This window comes from Bos indicus x Bos taurus, chromosome 21 (genome assembly GCF_003369695.1).
Source record: "Bos indicus x Bos taurus breed Angus x Brahman F1 hybrid chromosome 21, Bos_hybrid_MaternalHap_v2.0, whole genome shotgun sequence".
Classification (NCBI taxonomy): domain Eukaryota; kingdom Metazoa; phylum Chordata; class Mammalia; order Artiodactyla; family Bovidae; genus Bos; species Bos indicus x Bos taurus.
Window position 1 is genome coordinate 42322007 of NC_040096.1, and position 25359 is coordinate 42347365.

Below are 25359 nucleotides of genomic sequence, written 5' to 3' on the forward strand. Positions count from 1 at the left end.
TCCAAAATCACTACAGCTGGTGACTGCAGCCATGAAATTAAAAGATGCTTGCTCCTTTTAAGAAAAGCTAGGACCAACTTAGATAGTCTATTAAAAAGCAGAGGCATTACTTTGCCAACAAGCGTCCATCTAGTCAAAGCTATGGTTTTCTAGTAGTCACGTATGGATGTGAGAGTTGGAGCATAAAGAAAGCTGACTGCCAAACAATTGATGCTTTTGAACTGTTTGGAGAAGACTCTTGAGAGTCCCTTGGACAGTAAGGAGATCCAACTGATCCTAAAGGAAATCAGTCCTGACTATTCATTGGAAGGACTGATACTGAAGCTGAAATTCCAATACTTTGGCTACCTGATGTGAAGAACTGACTCATTTGAAAAGACCCTGATGCTGGGAAAGATTGAAGGCGGGAGGGGAAGGGGACAACAGAGGATGAGATGGTTGGATGTTGTCACTGACTTGATGGACATGAGTTTGAGCAAGCTCTGGGCATTGGGGATGGACAAGGAAGCCTGGTGTGCTGTAGTCCATGGGGTCACAAAGAGTCAGAGATGACTGAGCGACTGAACTGAATTGATACCACATGTGCCTTAAAATTGTCTTCATATCCATTATTTTATTTGATCCTCATGACAACTATGAGAAATAGGAAAAGATTTTATTTTGTTTCATTTTGTTTTACTTATTTACTGAGGAATAATTGACATAGAGTAGTATATTAGTTTCAGGTGTACAACATGATTTGCTCTTTGTATATATTGCGAAATGATCACCATAATGGGTCAGTCTTATCACCATGCTGCTGTGCTGTGCCTAGTCACTCAGTCATGTCTGACTCTTTGGGACCCCATGGACTGCAGCCCACCAGGCTCCTCTGTCCATGGGATTCTCCAGGCAAGAACACTGGAGTGGGTTGCCATGCCCTCCTCCAGGGGAATCTTCCCAACCCAGGGATTGAACCCAGGTCTTCCACATTGCAGGTGGATTCTTTACTGTCTGAGCCACCCAGGAAGCCCACTTATCACCATACTTAGTTACAAAACTTTTTTTCTTGTTTTGAGAACCTGTAAGATCTATTCTCTTAGCAACTTTCAGATAGGCAATACAGTATTATTAACTATGGTCTCCATGCTGTACATCTCATCCCCATGAATTATTTATTATTTAACTGTAAATTTGTACCTTTTGACTCCCTTCATGGATATTTCCCCAACACCCACCCTGTGCCTCTGGCAACCATCCATCTATTCTCTGTATCTGAGAGCTTCTTTTTTTCTTGCAGAACATATGGTATTTATGTTTCTCTGAATTCTTTAACATAGCATACTGCCCCCAAAGTTCATGCATGTTGTTGCAAATGGCAAGATTTTTTATGACTGAATAATATGCCATTGTGTGTGTATCACATTGTATCTATCTGCTCATCCATCACTGGACACTTAGGTTGTTCCCACATCCTGGCTATTGTAAACAATGCTTCATTGAACATGAGGGTGTGTATAGCTTTTTGAGTCGATGTTTTCATTCTCTTCAGGTAAGTGCTCAGAAGTAGAATTGCTGGATCATATGGTGGTTCAATTTCTAATTTTTTGAGGAGCCTCCATACTGTTTTCCATAGTGGCAGTGCCAGTTTACATTCCCACCATGAGTGCACAAGAGTTCCCTTTCCTCCACGTCCTTGCGGGCGCTTGTTACCTCTTGTCTTTGTGGTGGTAGCCATTCTGACAGGTGTGAGGTAATCGCTTCTCGTGGTGGTGATTAGCATTTTCCTGATGATCAGTGACAGTATCTTTTCTGTGTACCTGTGCAGATTTTTGTCATATTACTTCTTTGTGCCTCAGTTTCCTCATCTGGGAAATGAAGATAGCAGTAGCTGCTCAAAGGGTTGTTGTATGAGTTAAATACATTAATAAATTTTAGCTCTGATACCCTGTAAGCATGATGAAATGAATGCTGTTTTCATTCACTGTCATTTATATTACAGATAGAGAAAACAGACTGGGAGGTTAAGAGTCTCAGCTAAGACTCTCAAACCCACTGCCAAGCGGGGGCCCTCACAGTTCAGGGGCAAGAGGATCAAAGGGTGTCTCTGTAAATCCAGAGAGAAGATGACACTCCATCCCCATCACCTCTTCCTGTCATATCTTAGAGTTATTAATACTTTGCTCGAGGCTCATAATGTCTTTTCTTTAAACTGTGTTTTCATTTATTTCCTGTCAAAGCTGTTTTCTTGTTCCCCAAATTAAGAATATATAAAGAAAATATATTTTAGGATGAAATAACATGCAACTCTTTAGTTATGCCTGCTATCTCTGAAAGGTATGAAATACAGTTGTTTGCCAGAGAGAGAAAAGGAAAATCATACACCACATGTACACATACATATTAGAAGACATACGGGACCTGGAAGAGGGCACATAATTTTTCTTTCATTTCAGTCTAAAAACCATCTAGCCCATTCTGTCAAGCCCTTCTCTCTCATCTCCCTCCACATCTCTGATTCCCACCTGTTGGAGACTTGTTTGTTTTTTTTCTCTCTCTCTCCCCTCTCTGCATCCTCTTGGCTTCATTCTAGGATGTCATAGGTGGGGCTCCTCAGAGGCTGCTGCTAAGATAAGGGGTCATGTGAAAATGACGTACTAGGAAGCATTTCCAGGAAAAATTGGTGGGAAGGTAGGATCAGGAAGGGAGGTCTAGGAAAGCATCAGGCAAAGTCCCATGGAGTTGCTCTTGGAGACAGACGAGTTCAGCCTTCAGAGTTGTCCTCATCAGGAAGGGATGGACAAGGAGCTGGAGGAGTTCCCACCTGTGATCAAGGGCTGTCCTGCCCCCCTCCCTCACCAGGACAGAAATGCCCCCGTCACTTCCAGCTGTCTGAGTGCAGGCCTGAGAAGTGGGAAGCAGGTGCTGGCTTTGAAAATGAAGGCACAGCTGGAGCTGGTGTGTATGAAGATAGTAGATCTGAGGAAAGACTCCATCCTGTAAGAGGCCGCGTGAAGCCCCTGCTGCGCAGGGCTAAGGAGGCCTTAAATTCTTCTGAGTGGAAAGTCTGCAAAACAAACACACCTTTCTGTTGTTCGTGTGCATGGTCTCTGGACAAAGTTTTGACATGTCATGCTACTCAGGGTCTGTTTTTTCATTTGTTTTAATAAATTCAGAGAAGGGAAAGAAATGACATGGATGAAGTGGGGAGAAACCCTCATCAGTTCTCAAACATATTTTAGTTTCATGTTATTGGTTTTTAAACAAAATTCAGAGACACCATGGGGTCTCGGCGGACCTTTGAAGGATTCTTGATTCAGTGTCAGGTGCCCCTATAATCCCAGGCTCATCCTACATCTTTATTGTTTACTTCATCTGCCTTACTCTTCCCCTTTCTGTACAAAATTGGCCTTGGTTTATTTCCTTCTCCTTTTTTCTCCTTTGAATGCTATGGCTTCAACAGTAAGGGGAAGATGCTGAGAAAGGTGGGTTGAATACCCAGTCTGGATCCTTTTGGAGATCAGTGCTCTATTTGAGGTGATAAGAGAGTTGGGGGCTAGCCCCCAGTGGCAGGAATGAAAGGGGCACAGGGAGGGATGGAGAGAGCATGCTTTCTGGACTCTACATGTCACAAGGTGATTTCAGAAACAACGTTCTTCCTAATGAGGGAAGATGGGTTTCTGGCCTGCAGGTGGAGGGGCCAGTGCTTGGTGGGGGCAGGGTGCTGGCAGCTTGCACCTGTGGCAGGGAACTGGGCCACTCACCTTCACTGTCTCTTGGCAGAAAGGCAAGGTGCTTCCTAATGGAGACTGATGAAGCCGGAACGCAGATAATGAACTGAAACAGGATTCCTCACTGAAATGAAAGTCAGGGCTGGCGATAATGAACGCAGTTGTCTCTATTGAGCCCAGAAGCTCCACTCTACGTGGAACTTTGTGAAATGAGGTCTTCCTTGTAAAACAACAGGTTGTGAGGAGTGGAATCTATGTTTAAATTGCTGTTAAACTGAGCTAAGCAAAGTCAAGAAATAGCCTTCCAGCTCAAGAGATTAATCCTGCAAGCAAGGTGCTCAAAAATGTCCAAGAGGCTTGAAGTCCTTCTTGAATCTTTCGGCAACCTGTGAAAGGAAAATGTTGTAAAATTTCTCCTGCCAAGAAGGAGCTTAAGCATCTCAAGGGCAACCTGAAGCTATTGTCCAAGGTTGTTTCTCTGAATGGACAGTCTCAAGTCAGGAACTTGTGATATTGTGAGTGAACAAAAGAAGATAAGAATACTCAGATTCAAGCATTTTGAAACTCTGGAGAAATGTTTCCCTGGGCTGGGGAGTATCACCAAAATATCCCAGACTTTGGGACACAGTAAAGAAGGAACTGAAGGAATGTTTATTCCATAATAAGGTCGGATAATAAGTTTACTGATCCTGTACTCCCAGTATGAATCTCAACATCGCTAGCTTTTCTGCTGTGCTGGATGAAAAGAGTGGGGTCTGGATCGAAGAGATGTGCTCTTTGAGGTAGGATAAGTATTGATTTTCAAACTTCTGGTTATCTGTATAGCATTTGATATTTGCATTGTTGTTCACCAAAGTTTTAACTCATGTGCTCCATGATTGCCAATGGTATACCGAGTCTGTACTTCAGGAAATTTTGGGTAGGTTGGATTTTTTAAATCAGCATAACTTTTATGATTGAAGGCAGTAATAACACCAGTCATCTATAAATCACTTCCACAGTTTACAGAGCATTTTAGTATTACAGGCTTAGTCACTCAGTGTTTGACTCTTTGTGACCCCATGGACTATAGCCTACGAGGTTCCTCAGTCCATGAAGTCTTCCAGGCAAGAATACTGGAGTGGGTTACCATGCCCTCCTCCAGGGGACCTTGCCAACCCAGGTACTGAACCCACGTCTCTTGTGTCTCTGGCATTGGCACGTAGAGTCTTTACCACTGCGCTACCTGGTTTCAATTGCCACAACATCTTTTGAGGAAGTATTGTCATCTCCATTTTCCAGACACAGGAACTGGGACTCAAGAGGGTTCAGGGGCACACTCAACCTTCCACTGCTTCTTGGCTTGTGTTCATAAGTCAGTTCTCCCTACTGCAAATCGTATTCTTTTTTAAAATTCAGCACTCACTAATTAAATCAATTCCCCTGTAGAATTAACCTGGCTTATTATGCCATGGTTATTAATTTTTCTTTTTAATGTGTATGGTGTCAACAAACATTTCTTTGTAAATTACTGTAAAGTGGGATATACCTGCAGTGGGTCAACATTGAATGAGTGTCAACTAAGACAGAAAGAAGGATTATTTTCCCCATGTTGTGGGTAAGGAAATGAAACAACAATAAGGTTAAGTGAATTTCCTAAAGTCTTGGTGAAATGGTAGTATCAGTGCTGAGTATTTTAAGCTTCCTGGTTAGCCCATAAAACACCCCTATATTTTCTATTCTTGCTTTGATAGACCAACTATTGGCGATACCCATAAGAACACTTCCAGTAGAAGCAAATTGTGTGACCTTACACAATACCCAAGACAGATCCATAGGTCTGTGCTTTGAAGTGTGCATGGTTTGGCAGTACAGTTTTAAGAAAAAGAACACAAAATTAGTAAGAGGCTCTGAAGATTAAGCTTCATGAACTTCATAGTAAATCCACCTCTGCCAATAGCTGGCAGGAATGCTCCAGACTCTCACCACACTTCAGGTCCCAGAGTTACACTGGATTTTTGTCTTCCTTCGTTAGTGAGCACGCAGCCTGGAAAGGTGAAGTGAAGCCCAAGTTGAGGACAAAGATATTGAGAGAAGCTGGGCATTTGAAAAGCATTCAGGTCTCCAAGAGCTTCCCAGGTGGTACTAGTGGTAAAGAACCCATCTGCTAATGCAGGACATTTAAGAGACATAGGTTTGATCCCTGGATCAGAAAGATCCCCTGGAGAAAGAGACAGCAACCCACTCCAATATTCTTGCCTGGAGAATCCCCATGAACAGAGGAGCCTGGCAGAATAAAGTCCATGGCGTCACACAGAGTTGGACACGACTGAAGTGACTTAGCACTGCAGCACAGGTTTCCAAGGCCAGATAAATTGCTTTCCAGGGAACCAAAATAATTGCAGGTAGGATCAAGGAACAACTTTTTAATAGTTTCTGCACAAGTTATGAAGAAATGACTAGCCACAAGTCAGAGGGGCAAATTGGACCCCAAATTTCAGAGGTGGACTCTGCAAACTACAGGCTGGTAATCTCAACGTTAGCCCCCAGCAAATTTCTCAAATGGGTTATCTAACAAATAGTTTGTTAAAATATAGAAAGGGGAGACATGGTTACCAGGTTCTAAGATGGATTCAGTAAAAAAAAAATAACAAATCAAGTTCATTTCCACTTTTTTTAAGTGAAATGTTAAGCCTAAAGATCAGGGGAATATGTTTGGATTTCAGAAGGCTATTTGATGGGCTCTTTCATGAAACCTTTTCAAGCAAGTTGGAGAAATGTGGCTCGAACCATGGAATAGTTAAATAGTTTGGTTTGGTTGACTGATAGAGTGAGATGAATTAGTGCCGAAGTGAAAGAATTGCCCATTTCTTTTCAGCTCTTGTTCAGTAAGGATACAAAGATGAATAAGACAGGGCTCCTGCCTTCAAGACTTCAGCAGAGAAAAATGATATATAAGGAACTAGCTATGATCATTCTGGAGAGGGCTGTACCAGGGTTATAGCCAGGAAATGGAATGACTGAGTAGAATCACTGGGGTGGGGTGTTGGGAAAGAGAACTTGATTGCAGTTAGCAATGTCAGCTGATACAGAGGCCGTCTTACAAAGTAGTGAGGATTTCAACTAGAGAGGAGATAACTTGGGGAAGGACACTGAACCAAATAAGTTTCAGGTTCCTTTCAAAGGCTAAGGTTCCGAGTTTGTTCATGGTTAAATCACAATGGCTGGTTTCAACACAGCCAAGCTTGGCTACTGCTCTGAGCCTGCATCTCCACAGCCAGACCATGGGGCAGGGAAAGCAGAACTGCTGAGAAGGGTACCAGAGTCAGCCTGGAAACCACAACCGCGCTAGGAGCACAAGACGGGGAAGGAAAGCTTGTTAGCTTGTTCAAATTACTGGGAACCTCATGAATGAGAATGTCTTTGGCTATTTGAAAAAAACTACAAGCTAGAGGGTCAGGGAATTAAAGGAGCCTTGTGGTCTAGCAAATGAAAGCTGGCGATTTGGGTGTGAGACCCTCTACTCAGAGAGATTGAATTTATGTCTCAGGAGTGCTGAGAACCTCCACATTCTTCTCATTTCAAAGCTTTTTCATGTCATTAAAAAGACTGATTCTGCTTTTCTAGAGAATAATGTGGGTTGTTTATTAATGTTCATAGGAAATATTTCTACAATGCCACCTCAGGGTCTGAAACCAACCTGACTGGATGAGGCACATCTAAAGTCTAAAAATCCTAATGTCAGCTGTGTTTCCTGTGCAGAGCACGCTTTAAAATGAAATATTAAGTCACTGAGTCATCTAAGTACCTGGAAACGATTCACATCAGACTGGGAAGAATTTATTAGAAAAACACATCACAGTTCCCCAGCACAAGAGCCACTGCTCGCCATACACAGCTGTCGGCAGCAAAGTTCTCTTAGGTTCTCTCGCAGGCAGGTGTCCTGCCCTAAATCTAAATTCTGACCAGGAATCTCCTCTGTAACTCAAAGTCACTGTAACAAGATAGCCACCCCGCCTCAAAATCCTTTATACTGTCTCTCCCGTGGGGCTCACCCTTTCTCAGATTGGCACCCTCCTCCGAGGACAAAAACTGGGCATGTGGTGTGAGCGGAGCCCTTTTCACCAGGCAGCCCCTAATTACGCACGGCCTTTCTCCAGCGCGCTCAGCGGCAAAGACCAGCCAGACAATGAACCCATGTTCAAGGCTCTGGATAATGCCGGCCATTTAATGTGGTTGAATATCGCAGCCAGGGCCTTCCTGTTTCCAAACCAGTCAATAGAGGTGTGGGGCCCTGACTGTGTTTCCCAGCCTTTTGCCATCCCGTGGAAGACAAAGAGGAGTTTGATGTCTGTGCCCTGAATACTTAGCATGAGAGGCTGAGGTCCAGCCATCTCCCTGTAAGGTAGTAGAAGGCTGTGGTGCTTGGACAGATTGGGTAGAGTCCAGTTTTCTAGGCAGCACCGCTCGCTCTGTTCACAGGTCCACAGAGAGAAGGGTCTCAGTGTGACTGGAAGGATCTTCTGTCACAAAATAGTACCTATTTTCCCACATAAGCACACAAACATCCTACCTGATTTCTTTCAGCATCAAAAATATTAGTTGACTATAACCATCCGTTTTCGTACCCTGGCACTCCGTGTTTTATTTGTAGAACCGCTTGTGCTCTTTGAAAATTTAATGAAACAATATTAAATAAATAATCCAGAAGTAGCATAATCAAATGCCAGTACATCCAGGCTGGGACCCTGTTCTGAGAAATTGGCTATGTGTAAAGCTCACCTTTTCCTGTTCAAGGAACTACCCTGCTAGTCTGAACATGTGAAAATCTAGCTGGGATGGACCCTCACCCTTTGACTCTCAGCAATAGAAAGAGAATGCAGATCTGTACATAGCAGTCTCTTCATTTTATCCATAATAGCTTCACAGTCAGATTATCCCTACATTTTGGATGAAAAAGGAATGCTATGAATAGCAATAAACTGAGGGGAACCAGTGGGCTGGAGTGTTATGTAAGAGAGAGGGATCCTTCCCTCTCCCATCCGCCTTCCTCCCCACCCTCCGTTTGTAAGAAATACTATCCCAAACATCTCAGACAGCTGAGAATGAAAAGCTACTATGAAATATATACTCTCTTGCTCCTCCCCAGACCATATCTGGCAAGCACACAGGACTTGTGTGTTCTTGGCTAAGAATATATAGATGGATGGATAGATCAATAGATACAGACAGATAATTATATTATCATTTAATCACTAGTGATAGCATAGAGGCTGTTCAAGTAAATAAGAGAAAACCCATTTCTAGAAACAATCAGGCTACATTAAACTTTTCAGTTCTTTTAAAATTCTTCTTTCATTATTCTTTCATATTCTTCTCTCATTCTCCCTAGTACCCATTACCAGCTAACTCAAGGTCTTACTTTAAGAAACAGCAACCCTGGGGAGCTTTCCATGGTCTCCTGAGACTGGGTTGGTTGCCCTCATTCTTAGCATACTCTTTGTTCTCTATCAGAGCATCATCCTGCCAGCCTGTGTGGTAACTGTGCATTTAACTATGCTTCCCTGTTGTCTATTAATTCCGCATCTTTCTTACCTTGTAGTCTCCAGTGATCATGACACTGCGGTCATGAAACATAGTAGGTATTCAGTGGGCATTTGTCAAATGAATGGCCTCACTATAATTCAAGGTCACCCTACTTTGTAGAGCCAGCCAGTTTGAATTGGGACCCTTTTATATGTGAACACCATGCTCTTTCCTGGTTCTCCTGAGGTCACTGAAGGATATGAGCAGTGGCCCTGCTCCCAGATCCCTTGCAGACGAGCTAGACAAATGAGACAATCAGAAACTCATCAAGAGCCATGTCGAGCTGCTGATTTCAGCTGAAACTTGGAAGAATGAGAGAGCACAGAGGCCGAGGAAGTCCTGTAAGGCAAGGAGTGAAGGGGACTGCAGCTGGGCTGGAAGGAGGGGGAGAGTTTGATTAGGTGGAGAGGGTGAGAAGGGTGTGGAAAGGAGGAATAAGAGCTGCAGGTAGGGATGAGCCTGGCCTGAACAGGGAACAGGAAGGTGGAGGCTTAACTGGAGCAGAAAGTCCAGATTCTCCACGAGCTGGAGAAGCTAGAGCTGGGTTATGAGGATCTGGAAGGCTAGGGGGAGGGGTCTGGGCTCCAGACACTGCGTGATAGGTTAACAGTGTAAAACTAGGAGTAAGGGAATTTCATGATTTTTTTTTTAAGTCATTAAAGAAGAAAGTCCTAAAATAAGAAAGTCTATGGTCATGGCAAGGAAGACCTGAGAGCTGGGTTGAGAAGGCTGCACTGTAGCCATTGCAGTTATCCAAGAATGAGATGACATGGCCTGGGTTAGGGTGACACAGGAATGAAGAGGGGGAAAAGAGGAACTGGTAAAACATTTTGGAGAAAGAAACAGCAGGCTGGCCTTAGCTGGAGACACTGATGCTTTTCACAAGCCTGAGGTCTTATTTTTCTGAAGATACAAGTGGGCCCCAGTGGCCAGGGACCAGATGGCCAGCGAGGAGGAAGGAGATGGCTTTGGAGTCTTCATGCTGTCCTGATGCCCCTTATATAGATTGCAGGTCAACCTTCCCTTCCCCAGGGTGTCCCCCTGTATAACTTTTGCTCACTCCTCCTGCCAAACTCTGCAGGGTAACCTCCTCCTGTTGGCACCATGGTTCTGTCTTCCAGGTGGTTCCAGGGCAGCTGCCTTGTGGGGCTTCAGTTCCCTCCCCAGTGAAGCACCCAGGCCATGCTGGGGCCTCAGCAGAGGGCAGGACCATACCAGGGGTGGCTGAGAAAAAGTTTGGTTTTTAAAATATTCCAGCCTTTGACTGCCTTCTCATAAGTCCCTAGGGTTCTGCATTCATACTTTCCTCTAATGGCTTTCATCATGGTCTTGACAGCCATCTTGTGAACATTTTACTTGAAAAGAAACAGTGCTGTGTTTCCAGAGTGTGCTCAGGAGGAACAGCTGGGAGCCTTGTACCCCCACTGCCGGCAAATCTCCTGGTCTGGAGAGAACTCAGGGCCTGGTGGCCATGATTTATCATTCTAGTGTCTTTCCCAGACAGCCCGCCTGCTCCCCTGGTTCAGCTTTTCATCATTGTTTTGGGGCTGTTTGCTCAGCCTTCACTACAGTTGTTGCAATTGTGTTTTGGACCTGACCTCCTGGCGAGCCGTGGGCTTGGCTAAGGGAGCTGGCAGAGGCTGAGCCCAGGGGAGGAGAGCGCCCGGGCTCCTGAGGGCAGGAGGAGGCTGAGACACAGGCATGCACGTTCTGAGCCAAGAAGCGGATTCATTGAGCAGCCAGCTTCAGTGCCCTTGGGGAGCGTTCCCCAGTGACCGGGGTCCTGGCTGTGCCATGGTTCCCTGCTCTGTCTCTCCTTAATTCCCACCTCCCCTTCAGACTGTTATACTCTGTCACCTCCCAAAAAAGGGTGATGAGAATTCTCTCCAAACGGTCCATGGTTTGAAATGACCTCAAACACAGCCCTGAGGGCAGGGTGCAGCTGCATGCTTCTGTTCCCTGGGAGCCAGTCCACTCGGCCTTCTCCCTGCCACCGTCTTCACCCCTAGCCTGCAGGCCAGTGAGACAGCAAGAGATAGAGAAGAGGAAGGGGCTTTGGCCTGGACGTCCGGACATCCAGGAGTCCAGAATTGTCTCTAAGCGACTTCTTCCATGTTGCCTACTTTATAAGAACAAAGCCACCAGCCTCTGTCTTGACCTAGGAGGGATGGGTTTAGCTTTACTGATCGTGTATTGTGTGTCAAGCTAGTTATATACCCTGTGAATTCTCAGGACAGCCCTTAAGAAGTAAATGTTGTTCAGTCACTAAGTTGTGTCTGACTCTGCGACCTCAAGGACTGCAGCACATCAGGCTGCCCTGTCCTTCACTATCTCCTGGGGTTTGCTCCAATTCATGTCCATTGAGTCAGTGATGCTATCTAACCATTTCATCCTCTGCCTCCCCCTTCTCTTCCTGCCCTCAGTCTTTACCAGCATCAGGGTCTTTTCAGATGGCCAAAGTATTGGAGTTTCAGCTTCAGGATCAGTCTTTCCAGTGAACATTGAGGGTTGATTTCCTTTAGGATTGAGTTGTACCCTAAATTTATAGTTGTTCAGAGAGTGAAAGTAACCACGCAAGGCTGCACAGCTAGTAAGTGCTAAAGCTGAAATTGAAGTCTTCCTAACTTTTCTTTTTCCACACTGCTTCTGAGAATGGGTGGGCCAGCCCATACACTGGCTCTTCTGATCTGTAGTCAAACATGTATATTAGAAAGATGTTACTGACATAAAGATATGTTTATTGAGTTCCTTCAGTGTAAAGCAGGAAAATACTTCTAGATTCTCAGAGGAAAAGTGCCATAGAAAAACTCAAATTCAGTTCATAGTGGTTCCTGACCACTTCTCTTCAGGGCTGTTTTGATGAGGGCATCGTGGTTTCCACTGTCAGCCCAGACAAGTCTTGAACAAGAAGAGCGTGAAGGCTGATCCCAGCTGTCTCCTGTGTGTCAGAGAACTCGTCATGCAGTCTGTCTGGGTTCCCGTTCCTCCACCTCAAAAGAGAAACTGAGATCCCATGCCCTTACAGAGCTTGGCTGAAAATAGATGCAGACATTTCAGGTTTACAAAGGAGCTGCTGACAAGCAAAAAGCTATACTCAGGTCATTTTGTGTTATCCCCTTCTGGGAAGACAAGAGAAGAGAAATTTTTCCTGTACCAGTTTCCCTTCACTTTTTTTTTTCATTTAACATTGTATTGATTTTTAAAAATATTTGTTTATTTGGCAGCACTGGGTCTTAGCTGAGACATGCAGGATCTAGTTCCCTGATCAGGGATCAAACCCAGGACCCCTGAACTGGAAGGTTGGAGTCAGCCAACCTTCAGTTGGTGGAGTCAGCCACCAGGGAAGTCCCTTCCCTTCACTTGTGAAACAAATCTGTCCCTCCTTGTCCTCCTGTCACCCCTAACATGGGGGCAGAAGCAGTTTGCTCCATCAAATTGTACACCACTAGCATTTTCTGCACAGGCAGCAGATTTTGGGGTTCAAGCAGCTTATAGCTCAAGCATGTCTTCCAGGCAGACTCAGTTATTCTGTACCTGGCCCTGGCACAGAATTAACGCTGTTTCCTTCCTCTTTCAGTGAACTGCCTGCTCTTCTGGACTCAGGCTTTGGGGTAACAGACTTTGCCAGGTGACCCGACTTGTTAGCTTAGCCCCTTGGGGCTGTTGGAAAACTAGGCCATTTTCTGTCTTTGTCTCAGATCCAGCCCCAGGGCGTTCCTTGAGTTAGGCCAAGACTTCTGCATGAACCCCACAACCTCCGTAGAAGGCTTGAGCCAGACCACAGATCTCAGCCGTCTGTCGGGGCTCCTCCCAGTCCCCCTTCTTGTCTTCCTTAGATGACCTCACACTCTTTCACCACCCTGTCCTTCCTACACTCCAGCTCAGCCGTGACTAATGGCTTATATTAGGTCTATCAACACCAACCACCCAGTAATGACCACATGAAATACAGTGTTGACAAGGATTCTAAAGTTAAGCCTCAGTTTGGTGGGAAAGAATAGCCTAAACTTGATTAGCGGTGTCTGTCATGGGCTCGGGAGGAAGGGGGTAGACACACATGTGTGGTACTCGCTGTCTCTGCACCAGCATTTTAAGAGCTTGTTTCCCTGGCCTTACATCAATTGTTTGGTTTTGTTTTTTAAATCTTCATTCAGCTCACATATTTTCCTCTTGGATGTGCAGTGCCATTTTTCCCCCTGAAAGAGTAGCACATTTAAAAGCACACATTTATATTTTATCATAATTGCCCTCCTCAATGCAGTGAGTCTTGGAGAAGGGGTATTCTTTGCCACTGAGTTCTGTGGAAAGTTTTGCTCCTTTGTATTTCCCTCCTATTTCCTTGAGAAGTTGGGGGAAAAAAAAAAGAGAGCATATATTTTATGGAGTCAGGTACTAGAAATTCACTTACTCACTAAATAAGTCTTTATTGAGTGGTTGTTATGTGCCAGAACTTCTAGGCACTGGGATACAAAAATGAAAATGACACCAACTGTCTGCGAGAAGCTCACATTCTGGCTTAGGAAAGCCACGTTAACAGTTGCCTGTAAATGTGACACAGAGCCTCGCCACCTCTTCTAAGGGAAGCCACCATGATGTTCCCGGAACTGGAGATTTGTCCTCACCAACTTTCATTTTCAAAATAGGCTAAGCTGTTGAAGGAAGAACTGACCTCCTCTAGAATGTTATCTGCCAGTGAGTCTCAGTTCCCAGTGTCAGAGTTCCCATGGTACCTTTAAAATGCTCTCAGGCAAGAACTGCTGCTGCACTGGGCTAAGAAATCTGACTGAGGTAGCAACAAGTTATTTGGCAATAGTCCTCAGAACTACCTTTTCAGCCTGCACAGACTCCTGTGTTCTGGAGTTGGCTGCCCACCCTGGATCCTGAATCAGCTCTGCCTTGGGCTTCAGATCTTTGGGCTATCCCCACTTCTCCCAGCGTAATCTCAAACCCTGGGGCTTCAGATTCCAGGCTGCATCCTAAAGTAGGTCTTGGTGCTTCTGCATGTGAAGTCGCTTGGCTGACACCACTGCCCATCTTCAGTGCTGCCTTTTCAGACTAAGCCCAACCCCCCATCACTGACCTAGCATGCCCCATTTCCGCTAACAGTCATTGCACCAGAATGGGTCGCCTCCGTTGCTGCTAAATGGTGCTAGAGCATGGGGAAAGGCCTGTGTTAGTTTGGCGATGTCCAGGTATTTCACATTTGCTCTCATTGTGATTCTGGGCTGAATTTCAGTGCTCATCAGCATGTTTGGCAATCCAGAGACTCAGCCTTGGCCTGGAGAAGGCTAAAGCCATCTGTTCTTTTAAGTGATAGAAAGGATGAGGCTGGATTAGTTAGAACCAGGATAACACAGGGGATGCTTTCTGAAGAACGTGACCTGGGTGGACATTTTGCTTTGTGTGCTTAAGCAGAAATCCATAAAACTGGAATGCAATTGTCAGAAAACTGTTGTCACAGACAGAAACTGGGTCAGTAGTTGCCAGGGGGTGAGGGATAGAGGCTAGGGAAGAATGGTTAACGGATACAGAGTTTTGGAGAGAGGTAGTGAAAAATGTTCTCAAATTAGGTAGTGGTAATAGTTGTAGAACTCTGTGAATACACTGAAACTCATTGAGTTGTATACTTTAAAACAGCGAGTTTCGTGGTTTGTGAAGTGTATCTCAATAAAACTGTTATTAAAAGAAATCTATGACCTACAGCTGGAGAAGGCAATGGCACCCCACTCCAGTACTCTTGCCTGGAAAATCTCATGGGCGGAGGAGCCTGGTAGGCTTCAGTCCATGGGGTCTCGAAGGGTTGGACACGACTGAGCGAATTCACTTTCACTTTTCACTTTCATGCATTGGAGAAGGAAATGGCAACCCACTCCAGTGTTCTTACCTGGAGAATCCCAGGGACGGAGGAGCCTGGTGGGCTGCTGTCTATGGGGTCGCACAGAGTCGGACACAACTGAAGCGACTTAGCAGCAGCAGCAGCATGACTTATAGCAAAAACAACAACAACTTGGTATACATTTAACAAACACTTGTTTACTATCTACTATATGCATCAAGCTTTATCTGAAGCATGAGAAGCATTTGCAAGTGTGACAAACAAGGGGTTTGTAGCTATAAGCATCCCATAGGTGCAACTGGAACTCCTCCTTGCCCACATCCAGGACTCACCTGGATACTGTTGGCTTACAGCCAGGTGTAAACACCCACCCAGCCATAGTGGTCACCTTTGAACTTTCTACCAAGGAAAGACTACTTGTCTTGGCAACCCTGAAGCCTCTCATCTCCAGGGAGTGTTTCACTGATGAACCAGCTTATCTCACTCGTTTGTTAGTAATCACAGGAACAGAACAGTTTGTAATGCATCTTTATCTTCCCCTATGCTTGTGAGAGTCATCCAGGCCTTTCTATCAGGCTCCATAATCAGGCTCCCCAGAGCTAATACAGGAAAGAGAATGCTAATACAAGACACCCTCCTAACTGCGTGTACCCCTGCAAGGTGGGGTTGCCTGGCAGCTTCCTTAGTAGGCCATCATACCCAATTTTCATCCTCAGTTGGAGAGGTTAAGTCCATGGCGTGGCAGTCGTGCTCCTGGACACAGGTGAGACCCGTAGCTCTACTTCCTCTCTGGGAGACTGTCTCTGCCTTGGCAGGAGTAGTATGTCATTTATGTGATATCATTCTCGGCCATGTACCCAAGCTCACCTCCATCTACAATCAAAATAAGCTTGGAAGCAGTCTTCCTATCCTTCCCAGCTTACATTTTCTAACTTCCAGGAGGGCCCAGCATTTGGCCCTCAATCTTACCTCCAAACCACAGCAGGGCCAGGCCTTAACTGTCTCCCACCATAAATACAACTCACCATCTGACACCCACCTCTCTCCTGTGGAGCCAACCCAATTGTAATGAGATGAGAATCTCCATTTGTGCCGAATGAGTCCCCAGACAGGAGAGGAGAGGGACAACACTCATTCAGTATGGAGACAGGCAGGAGTTCACATCCTGCGAGCCACTGTCTGTGAGCTGAGCCTAGACTCCTGCTCTGAGGTACATGTGCTCGTCCCTTGGGGAGGGAAAGCGGTGCAGACAAGCACAGCCCGAGTAGTGTATTTGGAAACTCTAGGAACAGTGAAGAGGGGGCCTGTGAGAGAACAGAAGAACTCAGGGTGTCTAGAAACTAGACACTTCCAGTTTAGAGGCTGCTAGGGAGTTGGGTGGGGCTCACTACTTCTGTAAGGACCTGGGCTACGTGGGGAAGCTTCCTTGGTAGAGGCAATAGAAACAGAACAATTCATTTTTACTCTTGATGAAGTGAAACCTCAGCTTAAAAAAATTCTGTTTCGACCGGAGCCCTTCTCAGAGATAAACACAGAAAAGCAATATTGGCTCTTGCCATCTCCCCTCAGGAATTGTGCCTTCAAAACATGCCAAGTCTCAGTTGGAAGGTCATGAACAGGTCCCATCCAGCTGTCTCATAGGAGAAGAAAATAGGAGACCAGAAGGGGAAGAGTTTAAAATAACAAGGGGGCTCTTTAAATAGAGCTGTAAAATTGGGTGGCAAACCTAGTCCAAGGGTTAGAAACAAGCTTTTCCTCCCAAGTTTCTATGGCAACTAGATAAAATCTACAGTAAGAGTGTAGCTAATGAAATATTTCTTCTAGACCAACATGTAGCGATAACTAATGAAGGCCCACTTTGTGCAGGGATCCAACACAGGTTACATTTTTAGCTCCTTCTGTGTTTTTCCTACAAGAACTGGGCATGGAGTTTGGTGTGACGCCGTTTACTATACGTCCTGATCTCTCATAGCACGGAGTCTAGAAAGCGGGGGCAGATTTGCTGGTGTGGCTCCAAATCCCTTGGACTGCAGAGAAGCCTTCTCCCTTCCTCCTTCCCCACCCCCACCAACAGTTTTGGCTTCGTTCGACACACATTCCCAGTGTTAATTTGGACATTTAGCGTAAATGCTCGTGACTGACTAATTTTATCTGTACACAAAGAATAAACACAAGCTGGTGAGGTTAGTTGGGGGCTACTTGTATTGTACATGATTAAGAAACGAGGAGAATGCTTGGACTTGGAGGCCTTGAAATGCTATTTTAACCTGGTCGCTTATTAGCAGTGGGGCTTTGGGCAAAGTATTTACCCTGTGTCTCAGTCTCCCCAAAAATGGACCTGAAGAAAGTGCCCACCCAAAACCGGGTTTGAGCCTTAAAAGAGATTAAAATGTATAGATGTGCCTAGCTGCTGCTGCTGCTAAGTCGCTTCAGTTGTGTCCGACTCTGTGCGACCCCATAGACGGCAGCCCACCAGGCTCCCCCGTCCCTGGGATTCTCCAGGCAAGAACACTGGAGTGGGTTGCCATTTCCTTCTCCAATGCATGAAAGTGAAAAGGGAAAGTGAAGCCGCTCAGTCGTGTCAGACTCTTAGCAACCCTAAGGACTGCAGCCTACCAGGCTCCTCCGTCCATGGGATTTTCCAGGCAAGAGTACTGGAGTGGGGTGCCATTGCCTTCTCCTGTAGCAGTAACTGCTATAGAGTAGGTTTTCAATAAGAGCTTATTGAATCTAATTAAATTGCTTGGACTACAAATCACTTTCAGATTCCAGAGAGCTCTGCTCTTCTTACCAAGAAGAGTGAGTCCCAAAGCCTTTCTATTAAGATGGCTTCTTAGAGAATAATTTTAAGATAAAAGATTATTCTAAACACAGAACACATAATTGGATAATAATACAAGTGGCTAACACTACTGATGCTTGTTTTGTGCCAGGCATGGTTCAAAGCATCATATGTACATTTGCTTGTAATCGTCACAGAATTCTTACTTGGTGCATGCATGCTGAGTTGCTTCAGTCGTGTCTGACTCTTTGCAGGCCACCAGACTCCTCTGCCCGTGGCAATTCTCCAGGCAAGAATACTAGAGTGGGTTGCCATGCCCTCCTCTAGAGGATCTTCCCTACCCAGGGATTGAACCCAGGGCTCTTATGTCTCCTGCACTGGCAGATGGATTCTTTACCACTAGCGCCACTTGGGAAGCCCTCTTATGTGGTAGCCAATAGTATTATCTGCTTAATAGATGAGGCAATTGAGGCAGAGAGAAGTTAAAATTCTGGTTAAAGTTCTGGATTAAGTTACCACCATTACCACCATCATGAGTCTGCCATTGTGCTAAACGTTTCATTACATCCTCATAACTTGATGTGAGGATGAGGACAATAAGCCTTGTTATAGTAAGCGGTTAGCCCAAGATCACAAGGCTATTAAGAGTATGTGGTGTAATCAACATTCAACATAAGTAATCATGCCATCTGTAAATAAAGACAGCTTAATTTTTTTCTTTTCACATCTTTATTCTTTCCATTTCTTTTTCTTGCTTTATTACACTGCTTATGCCATCTTTGTCCAATGATGACTAGAAATGGTAGAAGTGGAGGCTTTACCTTTTTTCCATCTTAGGGGGAAAGCAGCCAATACTTAACTGCTAAGTATCTTTACTGTAGGTTTTTATAGATGCTTTTTATCACACTCTGGAAAATTCCCTTCTAGTTCTCATATATTGAGAATTTTACCACAAATGAATATGGAATTTTAAATGCTTTTACTACTCTTTTAAGATGGTGATGTGGCTTTTCTCTTTTATTCTGTTAAAATGATGAATTTCTATGATTGATTTTCAAGTATTGTACTAACTTTCAATCTGGAATAAACCCCATGTGGTCATGATATATAATCCTTTTTATATTGCTGAATTTGATTTGCTAACATTTTTATTACGAATTTTTGTGTCTATAATTTATGAGCTATATTAGTCTGCAATTTTCTTTTCCTGTATGTTATTGTCAAGTATTGGTATCAAGATTCTTCTAGCCTCAAAGAAGAGTTGAAGACATATCTGTTAGGGTTCCACTGTATACATATACATGTGTGTATATGTATATATATATATACATACATATACATATATGTATTTGTATATACATATCTATGTATGTGTGTATGTGAAGATAGAAAAAAAAGAAAGGAAGAAACATGGCTATATTGCAAGTATTTGTAGGACAGGTCATCAAGGAGGACAGGTTGGAAACATTTGGGCAGGAGTTGAAGCTTCAGTAGAATTTTTTTTCTTGAGGGAAACCTCAAGTTCTGCTCTTCAGGCCTTTTTATGTGATTGGATCAGGCCCACTCCTGTTGGTGAGGATAATCTCTTTAAAATCAGCTAATTGTGGATGTTAATCACATCTAGAAAATGCCTTCATAGCAACACCTAGACTAGTATTTTCATAGTTGGGGACTATTGCCTAGTAAAGCTGGCATAAAACAGACCATCACAGCCTATCTCTTATTGATTTGACACTCATATACATTTCCTTAAACTGTTCTTAACTTTCAAATAAAGGCTGCAACAAAGCCCATTAACAAAACTCTACTTTTACTTAACATGGTGCAACTATCGTGTATACAATCAGAAATGCACTGACTCTTTCCCCAAAAGAGGATGCAAAAGTCTTGGGTGAGGTTCCCTCTTCTCCCTGATATCCTATAACTTAGATATTCTTATATAAAGTTAACTATTAATATATCTTATGTTAGATGATACGGGGATAAGAGAGGGAAAAAACAAACATATGCATATATATATATATAAACATATTTAACAAAAGAAGCAAGAAATACTCATAACAATTAAAGTCTTCATTTCTATAACATGGTCACATGGTCATAGCTGGTATTTATATCTACCTTCTTACACTACCATTTCCATATTCCTTTAGTTTGCAGCAAGAAGCTTAGCTGATTTTGGTTCTTTGCCTTGTAGTGTGATCCAAACTTTTATTCCTGAAGGGTCTGTCTGGACCATTAGCAGTCCTACTTGAATTGGATTGTTGTCATTTTCCAGTGCTGTCAATCATATGGCGGTAGTACTAAGAGACACCCTAAGCGATTCCTACATTCCAGACATACTCTTCCATATATCCATTGTGTAGTACCAGCCCAGTTTCCCCTTGATAAGCAGGATCAATAAGTCTGGCCAGTAAAGTAACCCTCTTATTTGCCTGTTGACTCAGATGGCATAGTAACTTGGTGGCCCCTAGTAAGACCAGTGTGATATCTTCTGGAAGGGAAGGGTGATCAGGGTACTGTAGACTAAATTATGACACAGGACTGGAGAGTTGCTCTATCCTTGAGGCAGAACAGTGAAGGTGTATTGCTGGCTTTGCCAGCTGAAAGCAAACTGCTTCTGGTGGTCTTTATTAATAGGCTTTGAGAAATGGGTATTTCCAGAGCAATAGCTACGTATCAGGTGGCAGGGGAAATGTTATGTTTGCTCAAACAATGAAACTGCTTCCGAAACAGCAGCCGCATTTGAAGTCAGCACTTGGTTCAGTTTACAATAGTCAACTGTCATTCTCTAAGATCCATTGGCTTTCTGCACAGGCCAGACAGACAAGTTCAGTGTAGATGTGATGGGAATCACCACCTCTGTATCTTTCAAGTCCTTGATTGTGGTAATACTCTTCCCTAAGTGTTTAAGAGAATTCATTATAAAAACTGTCTGGGCCTGGAGTTTTCTTTGTGGGGAAGGTTTTAATTATGAGTTTAATTATTTTGATAGACATAGAGCTAGTCAGATTTTCTCCTCTTGTTTTTGTTTTGGCAGTTTGAGTTTTTCAAGGAGTTTTTCCAGTACTTCTAAATTGTGAAATTTATTAGCATGAATATTTCATAATATTGCCTTATTATCCTTTTAATGTCTGTAGGATGTCTATAGTAGCATCCTCTTTTTCATTCTTGGTGTGAGTAATTTGTACTGTCTCTTTTCTTGATCAATTATGCTAGAGTATTATAAATGAAAATAGAGTATTTCTTTGATTATGCTTTTTTGTGTCTTTGTTTCAACTGACTTTGGGGTTAATTTGCTCTTCTTTTTCTAGCTTTATAAGGTGAGAATGAGATCTTTGAATTCAGATCATTCTTCTTTTCTAGTATAAGCATTTAAAGCTGTAAATTTCTTGGGACTTCCCTGGTAGTCCAGTCGTTGAGATGCTGAGCTTCCACTACAAGGGTATGGGTTCAGTTCCTGTTAGGGGAACTCCTGCAGAGTACATGCTGCTGCTGCTGCTGCTGCTGCTAAGTCGCTTCAGTCGTGTCCGACTCCGTGCGACCCCATAGACGGCAGCCCACCAGGCTCCCCGTCCCTGGGATTCTCCAGGCAGCAGAGTACATGAGGTGTGGCCAAAAAAATAAAAAAACTTTCTGAGTTTCTAAGATATTCTTCCTTAAAAGAAAATGAATTTTTTAAAAAACTATAAATTTCCTTCCAAGCAGACTGCTTTAACTGTTATCACATGAGATTTGATATGTTGATATCATTATCACTTAGTTTGGAAATTTTCCAGTTCTCCTTGTGCTTTCTTCTACACATGGGTTATTTAGGCTATGTTGTTTCACCTAAAAATATTTGGATTTTTCCTGATATCCTTATTTTATAGATTTCTAATTTAAATGTACTATAGTCACAGATCATGTTGTATAATATTTCAACACGATGGACATATTTCATTATGTAAATATATTCCATGAAGAGACTGGATTCTTAACTGTATGGTGTTTTCTAAATGGCAACTTGATCCAGTTGATAATTTTGTTTAAAATCTTCCTTGTCTACTCTGATTGTCTAATTGTTCTATCAGTTGCTGAGAGAAGGGTGTTAAAATCTCCAGCTATGATTTCTATTTCTCCCTTTAGTTCTGCCAGTTCTTTCTCACATATTTTTTTTTTTTTTTTTTTTTCCTTCCAATTTTATTTTATTTTTAAACTTTACATAATTGTATTAGTTTTGCCAAATATCAAAATGAATCCTCCACAGGTATACATGCGCTCCCCATCCCGAACCCTCCTCCCTCCTCCCTCCCCATACCATCCCTCTGGGCCGTCCCAGTGCACCAGCCCCAAGCATCCAGCATCATGCATCGAACCTGGACTGGCAACTCGTTTCCTACATGATATTTTATATGTTTCATTGCCATTCTCCCAAATCTTCCCACCCTCTCCCTCTCCCACAGAGTCCATAAGACTGTTCTATACATCAGTGTCTCTTTAGCTGTCTCGTACACCAGGTTATTGTTACCATCTTTCTAAATTCCATATATATGCGTTAGTATACTGTATTTATGTTTTTCCTTCTGGCTTACTTCACTCTGTACAATAGGCTCCAGTTTCATCCACCTCATTAGAACTGATTCAAATGTATTCTTTTTAATGGCTGAGTAATACTCCATTGTGTATATGTACCACAGCTTTCCTATCCATTCATCCGCTGATGGACATCTAGGTTGCTTCCATGTCTTGGCTATTATAAACAGTGCTGCGATGAACATTGGGGTACACGTGTCTCTTTCCCTTCTGGTTTCCTCAGTGTGTATGCCCAGCAGTGGGATTGCTGGATCATAAGGCAGTTCTATTTCCAGTTTTTTAAGGAATCTCCACACTGTTCTCCATAGTGGCTGTACTAGTTTGCATTCCCACCAACAGTGTAAGAGGGTTCCCTTTTCTCCACACCCTCTCCAGCATTTATTATTTGTAGACTTTTGGATCGCAGCCATTCTGACTGGTGTGAAATGGTACCTCATAGTGGTTTTGATTTGCATTTCTCTGATAATGAGTGATGTTGAGCATCTTTTCATGTGTTTGTTAGCCATCTGTATGTCTTTTTTGGAGAAATGTCTATTTAGTTCTTTGGCCCATTTTTTGATTGGGTCGTTTATTTTTCTGGAGTTGAGCTGTAGGAGTTGCTTGTATATTTTTGAGATTAGTTGTTTGTCGGTTGCTTCATTTGCTATTATTTTCTCCCATTCTGAAGGCTGTCTTTTCACCTTGCTAATAGTTTCCTTTGATGTGCAGAAGCTTTTAAGGTTAATTAGGTCCCATTTGTTTATTTTTGCTTTTATTTCCAATATTCCGGGAGGTGGGTCATAGAGGATCCTGCTGTGATGTATGTCGGAGAGTGTTTTGCCTATGTTCTCCTCTAGGAGTTTTATAGTTTCTGGTCTTACGTTTAGATCTTTAATCCATTTTGAGTTTATTTTTGTGTATGGTGTTAGAAAGTGGTCCAGTTTCATTCTTTTACAAGTGGTTGACCAGATTTCCCAGCACCACTTGTTAAAGAGATTGTCTTTAATCCATTGTATATTCTTGCCTCCTTTGTCGAAGATAAGGTGTCCATATGTGCGTGGATTTATCTCTGGGCTTTCTATTTTGTTCCATTGATCAATATTTCTGTCTTTGTGCCAGTACCATACTGTCTTGATAACTGTGGCTTTGTAGTAGAGCCTGAAGTCAGGTAGGTTGATTCCTCCAGTTCCATTCTTCTTTCTCAAGATACCTTTGGCTATTCGAGGTTTTTTGTATTTCCATACAAATTGTGAAATTATTTGTTCTAGCTCTGTGAAGAATACTGTTGGTAGCTTGATAGGGATTGCGTTGAATCTATAAATTGCTTTGGGTAGTATACTCATTTTCACTATATTGATTCTTCCAATCCATGAACATGGTATATTTCTCCATCTATTAGTGTCCTCTTTGATTTCTTTCACCAGTGTTTTATAGTTTTCTATATATAGGTCTTTAGTTTCTTTAGGTAGATATATTCCTAAGTATTTTATTCTTTCCGTTGCAATGGTGAATGGAATTGTTTCCTTAATTTCTCTTTCTGTTTTCTCATTATTAGTGTATAGGAATGCAAGGGATTTCTGTGTGTTGATTTTATATCCTGCAACTTTACTGTAGTCATTGATTATTTCTAGTAATTTTCTGGTGGACTCTTTAGGGTTTTCTATGTAGAGGATCATGTCATCTGCAAATAGTGAGAGTTTTACTTCTTCTTTTCCAATTTGGATTCCTTTTATTTCTTTTTCTGCTCTGATTGCTGTGGCCAAAACTTCCAAAACTATGTTGAATAGTAATGGTGAAAGTGGGCACCCTTGTCTTGTTCCTGACTTTAGAGGAAATGCTTTCAACTTTTCACCATTGAGGATAATGTTTGCTGTGGGTTTGTCATATATAGCTTTTATTATGTTGAGGTATGTTCCTTCTATTCCTGCTTTCTGGAGAGTTTTTATCATAAATGGATGTTGAATTTTGTCAAAGGCTTTCTCTGCATCTATTGAGATAATCATATGGTTTTTATTTTTCAATTTGTTAATGTGGTGTATTACATTGATTGATTTGCGGATATTGAAGAATCCTTGCATCCCTGGGATAAAGCCCACTTGATCATGGTGTATGATCTTTTTAATGTGTTGTTGGATTCTGATTGCTAGAATTTTGTTAAGGATTTTTGCATCTATGTTCATCAGTGATATTGGCCTGTAGTTTTCTTTTTTTGTGGGATCTTTGTCAGGTTTTGGTATTAGGGTGATGGTGGCCTCATAGAATGAGTTTGGAAGTTTACCTTCCTCTGCAATTTTCTGGAAGAGTTTGAGCAGGATAGGTGTTAGCTCTTCTCTAAATTTTTGGTAGAATTCAGCTGTGAAGCCGTCTGGACCGGGGCTTTTGTTTGCTGGAAGATTTTTGATTACAGTTTCAATTTCCATGCTTGTGATGGGTCTGTTAAGATTTTCTATTTCTTCCTGGTCCAGTTTTGGAAAGTTGTACTTTTCTAAGAATTTGTCCATTTCTTCCACGTTGTCCATTTTATTGGCATATAATTGTTGATAGTAGTCTCTTATGATCCTTTGTATTTCTGTGTTGTCTGTTGTGATCTCTCCATTTTCGTTTCTAATTTTGTTGATTTGATTTTTCTCCCTTTGTTTCTTGATGAGTCTGGCTAATGGTTTGTCAATTTTATTTATCCTTTCAAAGAACCAGCTTTTGGTTTTGTTGATTTTTGCTATGGTCTCTTTTGTTTCTTTTGCATTTATTTCTGCTCTAATTTTTAAGATTTCTTTCCTTCTACTAACCCTGGGGTTCTTCATTTCTTCCTTTTCTAGTTGCTTTAGGTGTAGAGTTAGGTTATTTATTTGACTTTTTTCTTGTTTCTTGAGGTGTGCCTGTATTGCTATGAACTTTCCCCTTAGGACTGCTTT

The 25359-nt window shown here is 42.8% G+C and overlaps 1 protein-coding gene across 2 annotated transcripts in view; it reads left to right on the plus strand.

Moving 5' to 3' along the window:
* Positions 1-25359, plus strand: part of NUBPL (nucleotide binding protein like) — a 408788-nt gene that overhangs the window by 334556 nt on the left and 48873 nt on the right. Inside the window, exon 13 of one of the 2 annotated variants that reach the window (XM_027520975.1) lies at positions 3763-4492. The exons of the other annotated variant lie outside the window; for it this stretch is intronic. The gene's annotated coding sequence lies outside the window, so the exon portion shown is untranslated. The remainder of the gene's footprint in view (positions 1-3762; positions 4493-25359) is intronic. 2 annotated transcript variants of the gene reach the window in all.